Source organism: Neoarius graeffei, chromosome 16, assembly GCF_027579695.1.
Source record: "Neoarius graeffei isolate fNeoGra1 chromosome 16, fNeoGra1.pri, whole genome shotgun sequence".
NCBI lineage: Eukaryota > Metazoa > Chordata > Actinopteri > Siluriformes > Ariidae > Neoarius > Neoarius graeffei.
In genome coordinates, this window is record NC_083584.1 from 35,946,421 (window position 1) to 35,961,404 (window position 14,984).

Below are 14,984 nucleotides of genomic sequence, written 5' to 3' on the forward strand. Positions count from 1 at the left end.
TTTTTCAATGTCCATTGGTATGTTTTTCTCTTGTAAATATGCGTGAAGACTATATAATGAACTTCTGGTAGCCTTTCGGGTGTTCAGCGCGTCTTTAGTTTCAGTTTTCAGCTTATTTATTTAATGCTTAAACCTAGCACTGGATGAACCTCGTCTTCTCTCTGTCCCGGCTGACAAATAAATGATTGTGCACATACGCAACAGAAAAGTTTTGTCACTGGATCTTTGCATGCGCTCCGATATGTGACGTCATGTTGTCTTGACAACGTGCAATATTGTCATAATATTTCACGCTCATTCTCCATTGGGGAGAGTGGCATAATACATGGAGGATAAGCGATATGATAATATTGCATGCCATCAATAAACCCACTAGAAGGGAATAGAATACATGTATTTATTCCATGGAAAGGTGGCCTGTATGTATAATAATTGATTATAGTGCACTTTGTTTGGATTTATCAAACTTTCCACAGCAGTTAACAGTTCCTTTTGCTTTCCTTAAAAAATTCTGGTTGGTTTTGCATAAGTACAGATTCTTCCTTTTGAAAATGCAGGCTCATGTCTGAAAGGACAAAACCCTTTAATTGTAGAATTCATGAAAGTGTTTTGCATTAGCATTTGCTGACCTCTTCAACACTAGCCCTTAGGCATTATAAGCAGCTTTTGAGTAAATGTTGTGCTTTTCCATTCTTTTCTCAGTACAGGGAAATGTGCTGAAATTCTTATGAATGGTAATTGCATATACACAACCACTGATGGTTCCCAAATCAAGCTATCCATTAGTATCAACATTCAAAAAGCCAGGAATCGCAAAAATATCGAAAATCTTAATTCCCTCAGCAACATTTCCCAAATTCACTTTTTTGGAAAGTATTTTTGACATTTTTCTGAACTTTATCAGTGCATATCCAAACCTGCACAATCAATCATTTGTAGCTTAATTAGAAATCAGCACTGCCCATGCAGCCCTAACTACTGAAATTTTAAGATAGCCCAAAGAAAGCCATTGTAACTGAATTTGATACCTGATTTTGAAGTAGTTTCTGCAGCAAAAAGGAAGTGTCGTAGACAAATAATGCCTAATTCAACTGGAGGAGCCATAGTTTATTTACATTGTGCAGTAATCAAATATACCATGCACTGAGAGGCTCTGGTTGAAATTATTGATTATCTGAGGTGACCGGTATAGTACTATTTTGTGAGGGGCACAGCCCTGATGAAAATAGTACTACGCCGGTCACTGAAGAGAATTTGGACACAAGAAATACAACCCCGATTCCAAAAAAGTTGGGACAAAGTACAAATTGTAAATAAAAACGGAATGCAATAATTTACAAATCTCTAAAACTGATATGGTATTCACAATAGAACATAGGCAACATATCAAATGTCAAAAGTGAGACATTTTGAAATTTCACGCCAAATATTGGCTCATTTGAAATTTCATGACAGCAACACATCTCAAAAAAGTTGGGACAGGGGCAATAAAAGGCTGGAAAAGTTAAAGGTACAAAAAAGGAACAGCTGGAGGACCAAATTGCAACTCATTAGGTCAATTGGCAATAGGTCATTAACATGACTGGGTATAAAAAGAGCATCTTGGAGTGGCAGTGGCTCTCAGAAGTAAAGATGGGAAGAGGATCACCAACCCCCCTAATTCTGCGCTGACAAATAGTGGAGCAATATCAGAAAGGAGTTTGACAGTGTAAAATTGCAAAGAGTTTGAACATATCATCATCTACAGTGCATAATATCATCAAAAGATTCAGAGAATCTGGAAGAATCTCTGTGCGTAAGGGTCAAGGCCGGAAAACTATACTGGGTGCCCGTGATCTTCGGGCCCTTAGACGGCACTGCATCACATACAGGTATGCTTCTGTATTGGAAATCACAAAATGGGCTCAGGAATATTTCCAGAGAACATTATCTGTGAACACAATTCACCGTGCCATCCACCGTTGCCAGCTAAAACTCTATAGTTCAAAGAAGAAGCCGCATCTAAACATGATTCAGAAGCGCAGACGTCTTCTCTGGGCCAAGGCTCATTTAAAATGGACTGTGGCAAAGTGGAAAACTGTTCTGTGGTCAGACTAATCAAAATTTGAAGTTCTTTATGAAAATTAGGGATGCCGTGTCATTCAGACTAAAGAGGAGAAGGACGACCCAAGTTGTTATCAGCGCTCAGTTCAGAAGCCTGCATCTCTGATGGTATGGGGTTGCATTAGTGCGTGTGGCATGGGCAGCTTACACATCTGGAAAGACACCATCAATGCTGAAAAGTATATCCAGGTTCTAATCTAGAGCAACATATGCTCCCATCCAGACGACGTCTCTTTCAGGGAAGACCTTGCATTTTCCAACATGACAATGCCAAACCACATACTGCATCAATTACAGCATCATGGCTGCGTAGAAGAAGGGTCCGGGTACTGAACTGGCCAGCCTGCAGTCCAGATCTTTCACCCATAGAAAACATTTGGTGCATCATAAAACGGAAGATATGACAAAAAAGACCTAAGACAGTTGAGCAACTAGAATCCTACATTAGACAAGAATGGGTGAACATTCCTATCCGTAAACTTGAGCAACTTGTCTCCTCAGTCCCCAGATGTTTACAGACTGTTGTAAAGAGAAAAGGGGATGTCTCACAGTGGTAAACATGGCCTTGTCCCAACTTTTTTGAGATGTGTTGCTGTCATGAAATTTAAAATCACCTAATTTTTCTCTTTAAATGATACATTTTCTCAGTTTAAACATTTGATATGTCATCTATGTTCTATTCTGAATAAAATAGGGAATTTTGAAACTTCCACATCATTGCATTCCGTTTTTATTTACAATTTGTACTTTGTCCCAACTTTTTTGGAATCAGGGTTGTACAAGTTCCACAAGGTCTGTTTTCACTTCAGCTTTAACTGGCTCCGATTTCTTCATCCACTGTATGCTAAAAATGACAACACTGCGTTTGTTCGGTATGCACAAAATGTATCCGACACAAGCACTGGCTATATCCATAACCTGGTATCGCTGATGCTAGAGGAAGTCTCTGGGTGTCATCTCTGGGTTAATTTACACAGTGAGAATTAGCTGGGAAACTGAGTCACCGAGAGAGATAGATCACACCTCTCAAATGAATGAGGAGCCTGAGTCGTGCCTCACCCTTTAATTACATCAGATAAGAGTCCATATGCGACAGAAAGAAGAAGCCCCACTCCTTTATTATACCTATACTTTATTAGACTGAATAACACACTATATCTTATATCCTGTAATACGTTTGTTCTTTTGTTAAGCTAACAATATGCAACAATCACATACTTCTGTTCTGCTCAAACAGTCGTATTGTACACAGCTTTCCAAAGTTATAGTGAGAAGGACTTTTTGTTAAAAATGAAAAAAAAAAAAAAAACCTGTATGAAGGAAGAAAAAAATACTATATTACATTATGCTCTGGAGCTGATGTGAGTTGCCCTGACAATGCTGTAATAGTACTTTGCAGCACTGTGCTGGCTCGGATTTGGCAGGAAACCTGTAAGCAAAGCTCAAACATCAAATGTCATCACGCCCCAAATTCAAGCACAAAATAAATCCTATTACATGGTGAATAGCATGTGAGAGATAGAGAGAGAGACTAAACAAATAGGAGTGTGATAATGAAAGTCTGACACTGGACTATCGAGGGAGAAAAAGGCTTTTTTTTTCTAATTTGGTGTGGAAGCTAGTGACTCTAGTGATAGATAATAGTCCTTGTTGGGGAGTTTGTTTAATTACCCAGTTGAGAAGTTGTTAGGGTTGAGAACTCTTGATACCTGGTAGTGACTAACGAAAGTTTATCTGCAGCTGTGTAGAGAAAGTGAGTGGTTCAATCCCTTTGTCTAAAATGTGTCCTTTTATGCAAGGGTGTGCGTTTTAGCAATTGTGAAAATACTATCTAGCTAACACAGATTGGGTATATGAAACAAAAAAAAAAAAAACCACATCAAAAACAACCTGTATTATACTTTTTTCTCTACAAAATATTTTAGCGAAGCTCCATACGTAAGAGAATAAGGTAATGCATCGACTTGATTATTGATGCCTTTTGTAACCGTACAACGGGAACCCGATCGGAAGTGCAGGGTAATGTATCTCATAAACACTTGACAACAAAATTTGTATCTTTATTTACATAAGATAGATGGGTTTTCAAATCAAATCAAAGTCCTTCCCACACCATGTGGCACTGATCTCCGTTTCCGTAGCCCTCAGGCTCTCGCCTATTACATAGCTAGGGTTACAGTGGGAGGCTAGTCCTCTGGTAACTGCCAGAGCTTGACTCCCCACTCACATCTGTATTGCAGCGTGCCTTGCCAGATGGCAGTAGGTATCATTTTTATGATGGTCTTTGGAATGACCTGACCATGAGTAGAACTCGCGATCTCCCAATCAAGAGGCGGACACACTAACCACTAGGCCAAATCACGATATAGATGGGCTTTATCCAGTGCTTTTTTTTTTCGTTTTAAAAATAACATGGGATTACTTACTAACACATTTTACACTCATCGGGAGCTCAGCTTTTAGGCAGTGCAGATATATATCAATCAGAGTTCTAACTAGACCAAAATATCAGCTTAGTAGCACCAGTCATAGTGACCAGGGGGTTCAGGGGCCGCCTTAGGCCTCCGAAAGCTCATGGGTTCTACATGCTCGGAGATGCATTCGAGTGCATTTCCTGGCACTTGCAGACCTCCCTGAAAGTCACTCTTTTGGTAATATTAATGAGGTTTGGGGTTTTTTTTTGGTAAAAGTTGCTGTGATTGTTTTTGATTGAAGACTTATAATTAATATTCAACTATATTAGTGACATATTTATGGAATAAGAATAAAACAACCAGTTGATGTTCACTAAGTGTCAACTTTATTTTCAGCTTCAGCCATTCAATTACAATACATGACCATCCAGATCTAACTCATATCATACCTTCCCCGACTGACCGTTACTCCGATGGTCCATGTTGTGTCATAAAAAAAAATTGCCAGGGACCGGCATGTATTACATGCATGGCGTGTAAGCGCCTCTTAACACGGTTGGCACTTTACCACTGTGGCAGCGGGGGCGTGGCCAAGCAGCAGTCTGTGAATGGAGGGCGGGGTCAGGGAAGGTAAGTGGCTAAGTCATTACACCTGGTGTCAATTAGTGTGTGTGTGTGTGTTTGTTGCAGGGATGGAGTATAAAGCCTAGGTCACAACCGGACGTACGATTTTTTGGCCGTGCGATTTTTGACGTTTCCCAAATCGCTGCGTTTTTTCTGTTCATGGAGAAAGACGCACGTTGGCCATAAGTTTGTCTTGCAACCTGAAAAAAACGTAAGCGCCCGTAGAGTTTGTTTGACATGACAAAGAACCTCTGCGGCCGGTCTGCGGCCAGTCTATGGCTCGAAAATCAGCACGTCACATGCACGCCCTCCGTGCGTTTCACGCGCGCCCTCCGTGCATTTCTTGCGTTTTTTGCACGTAGACCGGCCGTAGGAGCACGTAAGGCCGGTTGTGACCGAGGCTTAAAGGGAGGGGGAGAGGAGAGAAGAAGCTCTCCCCTGACCAGAACACGTGTGTGTTGCGTGTGTGACTGAGAAAAGCTGAAAAGCTAAGGAAAACAGCAAAATAAAGTATCTGTGTGAACACTTACTCTCGCCTGCCATGCTTCTGTGCCCCACCCACATCAGGGATTACTACAGTGGTGCTGAAACCCGGGACACAGAAGAGAACCACCCCATGGAGTCCTCCCTGTTCGAAGAGCTCATCCTTGCCCTCGCTACCGCCCAGCAGAACCAGCATCAAGCGCTGATCACCCTCCGGAAGGAGCAGCAGCAGCAGCACTTCGAAGCCTTGATGCTGGCCCAGCAGGAAGATCACCAGGCGTTCTGGCACCTGCTCACACCAGCCGGGGCGTCGGCCACCGCTGCCGCCACCCTCACGAAGATGGGACCGCGGGACGATCCGGAAGCGTTCCTCGCTCTCTTTGAGCAAGCAGCCGAGGCATGGGGGTGGCTGCTGGAGCAGCGCGCGGCGCGCCTCCTCCCGCTCCTGACTGGCGAGGCGCAGCTCACAGCGCAGCAGCTCCCTGCTGACAGCCGGCTGGTCTATGCGGGCCTAAAGAAAGCCATCCTGCAGCGGCTCGGCCGCTCCCCGGAGAAACACCATCAGCGCTTCCGGACACTGACACTGGAGGAGGTCGGCCAGGCATTTGCATTCGGCCAGCAACTCCGGGACGCCTGCCGGCGGTGGCTGAGGGCGGAAGACCGCGACGCTGAGGAGATCATCGATCTGGTGGCACTGGAGCAGTTTATCTCTCAACTTCCGGAAGGAACAGCGGAATGGGTCCAGTGTCGCCGCTCGGCGTCGCTGGAACGAGCCATCGAGCTGGCGGAGGACAATCTGGAGGCGTCTCTGATGGCAGGCAGATGAGGCGTTTCCCCTTGCTTCTCTTCCCTCTCTCTCTCTCTCCCTCTCTCCTGTCTCTTGTCCCCCTCTCCACCCCGTTCCCCTGCCACGAAGGCGGCGGCTGGCTCCTCCCCAGCCGGCCCATCGCACCCGTGGTGTCCTCCCATCTCCCTCTTCTGTGTCTGTGTTGTCTCCCCCTCAGGTGAGTGACACCCATAACACCAGTGCAGAGGGAAAGCCTAAGCCGGTGTGCTGGCGCGGCGGGGAATCGGAGTGTCTCCAGAGTCAGAGCTCCGCAAGGGAGGTGGGTGCTGTCATCCGGATGCCCGACGCTCCAGAAACCGCCCCCCAATTGGGCCGGAACGTATCGCATACCGGTGAGTATTCAAGGGGATACATATCACGCTTTGGTGGATTCCGGTCGTAATCAGACCTCAATTCACCAACGCCTGGTGCAAGGTGAGGCATTGGGGGGAGCACAAGCGGTGAAGGTGTTGTGTGTGCACGGGGATGTTCACCATTACCCACTAGTGTCTGTCCATATTCTATTCCGGGGCCAAACGCATAGAATAAAGGTGGCGGTTAGTCCTTGTCTTACCCACTCGTTGATTTTGGGAACTGATTGGCCGTGTGTAGTAGTTCAATACTGGTGGGTGGAGCACAGAGGACGGCAGGACAGAGATCAGGTCCAACTTAGCGTTTATTGTCACACTTTTCATTCTAACAATTCAAATAGACACACACACATGACGAGTGTCTCGTTCAGGGTTGAGCTCCTCTGCTATCTGCTCTCCCTCCTTATATAGGGCGCGGTCACTGGGAAGACACACAAACAGGTTAATTGCTCTCAGGTGTAGTGATTCTGCCACTCACCTTCCCTGACTCCGCCCTCCTGTCACAGACTGGCACTTGACCACGCCCCCGCTGCCACACCGTGATTTAAAGAATTAATGGAGTATTTAACACGTAGTGGGTCCTGCCTTAGTAGGTCATGGGAAGATCCGGGTGTGGCATTGGCTGGAGAAGCTGTCGCAGAGCCGTCCACGTTGATACCACGTCAGAGTGAGGAGCAGCCCGCTCCTCCCTCTCTCGGGGAGTCCCTTGGGGATTTCCCGTTAGAGCAGTCGCGGGACGAGACTCTGCGGCATGCGTTTGACCAAGTGAGAGTAATCGATGGTCAAACTCTTCAGCCGAGTGCGGCACCGACCTTCCCCTATTTTGCTATTATTAGAGATAGATTGTACCGAGTGACACAGGACACTCAAACTAAGGAACAAGTAACCCAGCTGTTAATCCCAAAGAGCCGTAGGGAACTCGTATTCCATGCGGCTCACTTTAATCCCATGGCTGGACACTTGGGGCAAGACAAAACACTAGCCCGAATAATGGCCCGGTTCTATTGGCCAGGGATTCGTGGGGATGTCCGTCGGTGGTGTGCGGCGTGCCGTGAATGCCAATTAGTCAATCCTGCGGCCACTCCAAAAGCGCCGTTGCGCCCTCTTCCTCTAATCGAGACCCCGTTTGAGCGAATTGGGATGGATCTCGTCGGGCCATTAGATCGGTCAGCATGGGGATATCGCTTTATTTTAGTTCTAGTGGACTATGCAACGCAATATCCGGAAGCAGTGCCGCTCCGCAATATCTCAGCACGCAGTATTGCAGAGGCACTCTTCCGCTTTATCTCCCGGGTCAGGATTCTGAAAGAAATCCTGACAGACCAAGGCACCTCGTTTATGTCACACACACTGTGCGAGCTGTATGGGTTACTGGGGATTAAGTCTATCCGCACCAGTGTCTATCACCCACAAACGAATGGATTAGTAGAGCGATTTAACCAGACATTCAAAAACATAATCTGGAAATTTGTAAGGGAAGACGCACATAATTGGGATAAGTGGCTCGAGCCCCTGTTATTCACAGTACGAGAGGCCCCACAAGCCTCCACAGGGTTTTCTCCCTTTGAATTATTATATGGGTGTAAGCCGCGTGGCATTCTGGATGTGCTGCGGGAAAATTGGGAGGAGGGACCTTCACCGTGTAAAAATGAAATCCAGTACGTTCTTGACCTGCGCGCAAAACTCCACACCCTCACGCACCTAACCCAGGAGAATTTACGGCGGGCACAAGAACGTCAAAGCCGGCTGTATGACAGGGGCACACGCCTTAGAGATTTCACGCTGGGAGACAAAGTACTCGTATTATTGCCCACGCCGAGTTCTAAATTAGCCGCCAAGTGGCAAGGGCCCTTCGAGGTCACGCGGCGAGTCAGGGACGTCGACTATGAGGTGAAGCGAACGGATAGGGGTGGGGCACTGCAAGTCTACCACCTCAACCTTTTAAAACGCTGGAATGAGGGGGTCCCCGTGGCATTGGCGTCGGTAGTCCCAGAGAAAGCGGAGCTGGGGCCGGAGGTAAAAAAGATAACATCTCGGACCACTCCGGTCCCTTGTGGAGACCACCTCTCGCCGACCCAACTCACGGAGGTAGCCAAGTTGCAGAAGGAATTTTCCGGCGTGTTCTCGCCCCTTCCGGGTCGTACCCACCTCATAGAACACCACATCGAAACGCCCCCGGGGATGGTAGTGCATAGCCACCCTTACCGCTTGCCCAAACACAAGAAAAAGGTGGTTCGGGATGAACTCAAGGTCATGCTCGAAATGGGCATAATCAAGGTGTGTTTAGAATCACCGACGCGTGGGGATAACAAGATAAAATTCAACAAACGACCACATGTTCAAGATTGACAAGCCTTTTTATTAGTGTAGCAGAAACTTTTACAGGCGTGTCAGCAATACTGTGAGCGTAGCAGTAAGGAAACATTACATGTCGGCCCAATACGCTAAAAAAGGCCTAGTTAGAGCCCTGAGATATATATATATATATATATATATATATATATATATATATATTAGCTAACTAGCTAGAGTTAGTAGGCTAGTTGCATCCATTATCCCAGGAGGTGCTCAGAGCCTCAGCAAAAGCACCTCCATTCAGTCAGGAATATACAAGACATTTTAAGATTACAGCAGACCAACCATTTTCCCTTTCAACCATTTAGCTAGCTAGCTACGTTTAGGTAACTGACTCATTCTGTAGGATATGTGATATTTGTGATCATACAGAATGGGCAAAGTTTCATCCCAACATAGCTGGTACACAAGCACAGATGCTTAATCAGACAGTCACAGTAAGAGCTAACTGGATGCTAGATAAAAGACAAGCTCTTGTTTAAAGGTTTTGCTCAGGCAGCATGGTGGCACAGCAAGCAGCATTGCCACATCACAGCCCCAGGGTCCCGGGTTCAATCCTGACTTTAAGTTAATCCCTGTGTCCAAAATCACTCACTTGTTCACTACACTGTAAAAAATGTCCGTAGAATTAACAGGGAATTTATGTAAAATCATGACATAAAAAAACTGTAAATACAAAAACAATGAAGCAGTGTGTAATTTACATCAATATACTGTAAAACTCCTCACCAAATACCACTGTTAATTTAACAGTAAGAATATGTTGAATTGATCATATTTTTTTGTAGAATTTACAAATTGTTGTAGTTTAAACACAGACAAACTGTAATACTAAAACAGAATGTGATAGTTAAAATTACATAATTGCCCTGTTAAAAAAAATACAAAAACGGCCACTGTCGTGGCTCAGTCGACTAAGGCGCCATACCGTGAATCTGGGGACCCGGGTTCGATTCTGACCCAAGGTCATTTCCCAGTCTCTCTCTAGCTCATTTCCTGTCTCTACACTGTCCTATTCAATAAAGGTGAAAAAAGCCCCCCCCAAAAAATATCTGTCTAGTAGATCATTGAAACCAGCATACAAAAATCCCGTTGTTCTTACGGAAAAAAACTGGCAGCTGGAGTCACCAGAAAAAATCCGTAAAATATACAGCAAAACGGTAATTGCTTTTACGGTACAGCTTGTACATTTTACAGTTAAATCCAGCATATAAAACACTGGACTTCTGTTATATTTGCTACTTTAAACTGTAAAATGTACATGCTGTGCTGTAAAAGCAATTACCGTTTTGCTGTATATTTTACGGATTTTTTCTGGTGACTCCAGCTGCCAGTTTTTTTCCGTAAAAACAACGGGATTTTTTTTTACAGTGTACTCCCTACATAGGGAATTATTATATAGAGGATTATATAGTAAGCTCATTAGTAAAATGAAAAAACGCTTTCAGACACTAGTCCGTTGCGCTGGTGTTTACGTCATTACTATCGCACAATTAAAACGTGCCAGATCAGTTGGCTGGTGGGTTTTCAAAATAATAAATATATGCATGTATTTCTGTGATAAATACATATTATACTGAGCGTATTTCTCACATTAATCAATACAAAGTACCTGCATCTTTCAGTTTTTTTAAAATAAAGGCTGAATACTTTCTTCTTTGCTGCTGCCTTTTATTAAATCAAATTTGAGACTTTTAATTTGATTTCTTTCAACGCGACCACAATGCATGATGGGATATATCGCTTTGGTTAGTGACCATCGGTTGTACACTACTTTTCATGATGCATTGTGGGATACTTTGAGTGCACTACATAGGGTGCAAATAATTCTCACTAAGGTTTCGGACAGCACTACAAAATGGCGTCCTTACTATATAGTGCCCTATAAAGTGAGTAGGGAGCGATTTCGGACACAGAGATTGTCTGTGTGGAGTTTTTCTTCCCCTTGTGTGTGAGTGGGTTTCCTCTGGGCTTTCTGATTTCCTCCCAAAAGCATACTGATGAGTGAATGTGTGGGTGCGTGGTGTCCTGAATTGGACTGGCATCCCATGTAGGATCTCGTGTTCCAGGAAATGGCTCACAATCCCCCACAACCCTGACCAGGATAAAGAGGTTACTAAAGATGAATGAATGTGGAATGAATAAGTTGCCGTACTTTCCAAGCCATTATGTTGAGCTAGAAAAACAAATCAGGTTGCAGCAGCCAAACCTTGTGGGTGTTTAACAAGTCTTTATGTGTTATTGCAACTTAAATGATTACACTGTGCACCATTTATGTCCAAACTTAGATAATTACAAAGTTCACAAACATTTTCTTGGAACAGAACCTCCCATTCTTATCACCTCCTGACTAGTGTGTCATTGGACATTGTCCAACTCAGGCCTTCTAATCTATTTCCATAGCCATACAGTACAATGATTTGTCATGTCAACACTGTGGGGGCGTCACCAGTCTCAAACATCAGGACTGCTGAGAATACTCGTAAATGAGATTTAACAAACGAGACAGTGGGATGTCATACTGTCTGGCGAGAGAGGGAGAAAAAAAAAACCCACCAACAGCTTGGTATCAAGGCAAATGTTTCCAACTCCTCCAAATGTATACTTGTATGAACGGATGGGTGAACCAGATCAAACCAGATCAGCATGAGAAGAGCTCACTTTTTCTATAAGGTACAGAAGTGTATTGCTGCCATACCAGAAAAACAGATCAGTATCATGTTTTAACGTGAAAAGTTTACTATGCTTACATGATGTTTTTTTCACGTTATAACAAGATATTTTCACGTTATTATGACATAAAAATTATCACATTACAACAAGAGACTCTTCCTTTTATAACAATATAATATTTATCTCGTGCATGCGTATTACACTATCATCCACCATGCTCAAAAACAGCAGAATCTCACCATGTCTAAACCCATGCATGAAGCAGAACTGAATAAAATCGTGTAAATGAGCCATATTCTTCAGTTTATCCATTCTTCACACACTGATTCCTCATTCAAACAAGAGTTTCACAGTATTGCCTAACAATATAAATGACCTTGGTATGTTTCACGTTAGAAAACAAGTTATCACATTATAATGTGAAATGTTTAACGTTATAACAATAGCTTATCATGTTATAACAAAATAAATAGTATAATGTTATAAGAAGAAAAATTTCCTGTTATAATGTGATAGGTTTGTGTGTCGTAATAACATGAAAATATCTGGTTAAAATGTGAAAAAAAACATCTTGTTATAACAAACTTTTTATGTTATACACTCACTGGACACTTTAATAGGAACTTGTTCTTGATTCTAAGATTCCTGTTCTTGGCTGGCAGGAATGGAACCCAATGTGGTCTTCTGCTGTTGCATGCTGAGATGCTTTTCTGTTCACAACGGTTGTAAAGAGTTTCTATGAGTTGCTGTATCCTTCCTGACAGCTCAAACCAATCTGGCTATTTTCCTCTGACCTCTCTTATCAACAAGGCGTTTCCACCCACAGAACTGTCACCCACTCACTCTATGTTTTTTGTTTGCTTGTTTGTTTGTTTTTTGCACCATTCTGTGTAAACTCTAGAGACTGTTGTGTGTGAAAACCCCAGGGGATCAGCAGTTTCTGAACTATTCAAACCAGTCTATCTGGCTCAAACCAACACCCATGCCACAGTGAAAGAAAGTCACACTTTGAGATCACAATTTTTCCCATTCTGATGTTCGAAGTGAACATTAACTGAAGCTCTTGATTTGTATCTGCATGATTTATGCATTGTGCTGCTGTCACAGGATTGGCTGATTAGAGAACTGCATAAAACAGCAGGTGTATCTAATAAAGTGGCCGGTAAGTGTAACTTGATAGTGATCCATCCATCCTCTATAGCCGCTTATCCTGTTCTACAGGGTCGCAGGTAAGCTGGAGCCTATCCCAGCTGATTATGGGTGAGAGGCGGGGTACACCCTGGACAAGTCGCCAGGTCATAGCAGGGCGAACACATAGAGACAAACAACCATTCACACCTACGGTCAATTTAGAGTCACCAGTTAACCTAACCTGCATGTCTTTGGACTGTGGGGGAAACCGGAGCACACCCATGCAGACACAGGGAGAACATACAAACTCCACACAGAAAGGCCCTCACCGGTCGCTGGGCTCGAACCCAGGACCTCCTTGCTGTGAGGCAACAGTGCTAACCACTACACCACTGTGCCGCCCTTGATAGTGATTCATTTTTCTTTTTCTGTCTGGCAGCAATACACTTCCATAATCCATCCATCCATTATCTGTAGCCACTTATCCTGTCCTACAGGGTCGCAGGCAAGCTGGAGCCTATCCCAGCTGACTACGGGCGAAAGGCGGGGTACACCCTGGACAAGTCGCCAGGTTATCGCAGGGCTGACACATAGACACAGACAACCATTCACACTCACATTCACACCTACGGTCAATTTAGAGTCACCGGTTAACCTAACCTGCATGTCTTTGGACTGTGGGGGAAACCGGAGCACCCGGAGGAAACCCACGCAGAAACACACACACTGAAAAAAGTAACCTATAGAATTTACCTAATAAATCTGAGGTAACAATTTGCATTGACTTGTTTGGGGTAGATTTAATTCCATATATTGAGTATAAAATAACTGAAATAAAAAGCTATGAAATACTTCAATAAATTGGGTAAAATTTACCTCACATTTATGTATCTATTCAACAGCTACTTTCTCATTGAAATTGGGTAAAATTATCTCTTGTTTGCTAGTAGGTAATACCTGATAATTACTAATCAAAGGTAATTAATATCAGTTAGTAACCATTACTTATTCGGGGAAGGTAAGATGTACCCCCCCAAAAAAGGCTTTCAGATGGGTCACCATCTCAATGTTTTTAATCCATAAAATCATCAAAAAAAAAAAAAACCCACAGAATAAAGTGCAGTACAACAGCTTCACACAACATTTCAAGTAATGAACCTGTTTTATAACTCACTAACTAACAGCTTCAAATGTTGTTTCTGGATAATTGGCTAATGCAAACAACACTTTCAGCCGGAGAGAGGAAGATGGCAGTCCAAGAGTTCCCTGTCCCGCTCACTCAAACGCGCGGTCTGACGCATGCGCAATTTGGAGCACAGGACTCATGGCTTTGGGGTATATTTTACCGTATTTTTCCATGTAACGGTTGTTACTGTTAACGAATAGGTAGCATATGTATAATTTACCTATTACTTTATAATTCCTTGGCTGACTGCAATAATCGAGTAAATTTTATATGGTTTGCATAGATTATATTTACGGTACCACTCTCCAAAATCACTTCTTACAGTGCAGGGAGAACATGCAAACTCCACACAGAAAGGCCCTCACCGGCCGCCGGGCTCAAACCCAGACCTTCTTGGTGTGAGGCGACAGCGCTAACCACTACACCACCGTGCCGCCCCCACTTCTGTAATAAATTGCTTAACGTAGCAGTTAGACAAAAATATCAGCCGTCTGCAATCTCATCTCATTATCTGTAGCCGCTTTATCCTGTTCTACAGGGTCGCAGGCAAGCTGGAGCCTATCCCAGCTGACTACGGGCGAAAGGCGGGGTACACCCTGGACAAGTCGCCAGGTCATCACAGGGCTGCCGTCTGCAGTGAAAATCACAAAAGAGTTTGCATGCAAATTAGGGACACCTACACTCTTAGAAAATAAAGGCCATTATGGTACCTTTAGGGGTACATTGGCTTGTCACTGGGGCAGTACCCTCTAAGGTACTTCTTTGTACCCTTTATGTACTGCTTGGGAACATATAAGTACCTTTTTGGCCCTAAAAAG

At 43.8% G+C, this 14,984-nt stretch overlaps 1 protein-coding gene across 1 annotated transcript in view; it reads right to left on the reverse strand.

Moving 5' to 3' along the window:
- bzw2 (basic leucine zipper and W2 domains 2) overlaps positions 1–14,984 on the reverse strand; it is a 33,067-nt gene that overhangs the window by 16,505 nt on the left and 1,578 nt on the right. The gene's annotated exons all lie outside the window — the stretch shown is intronic.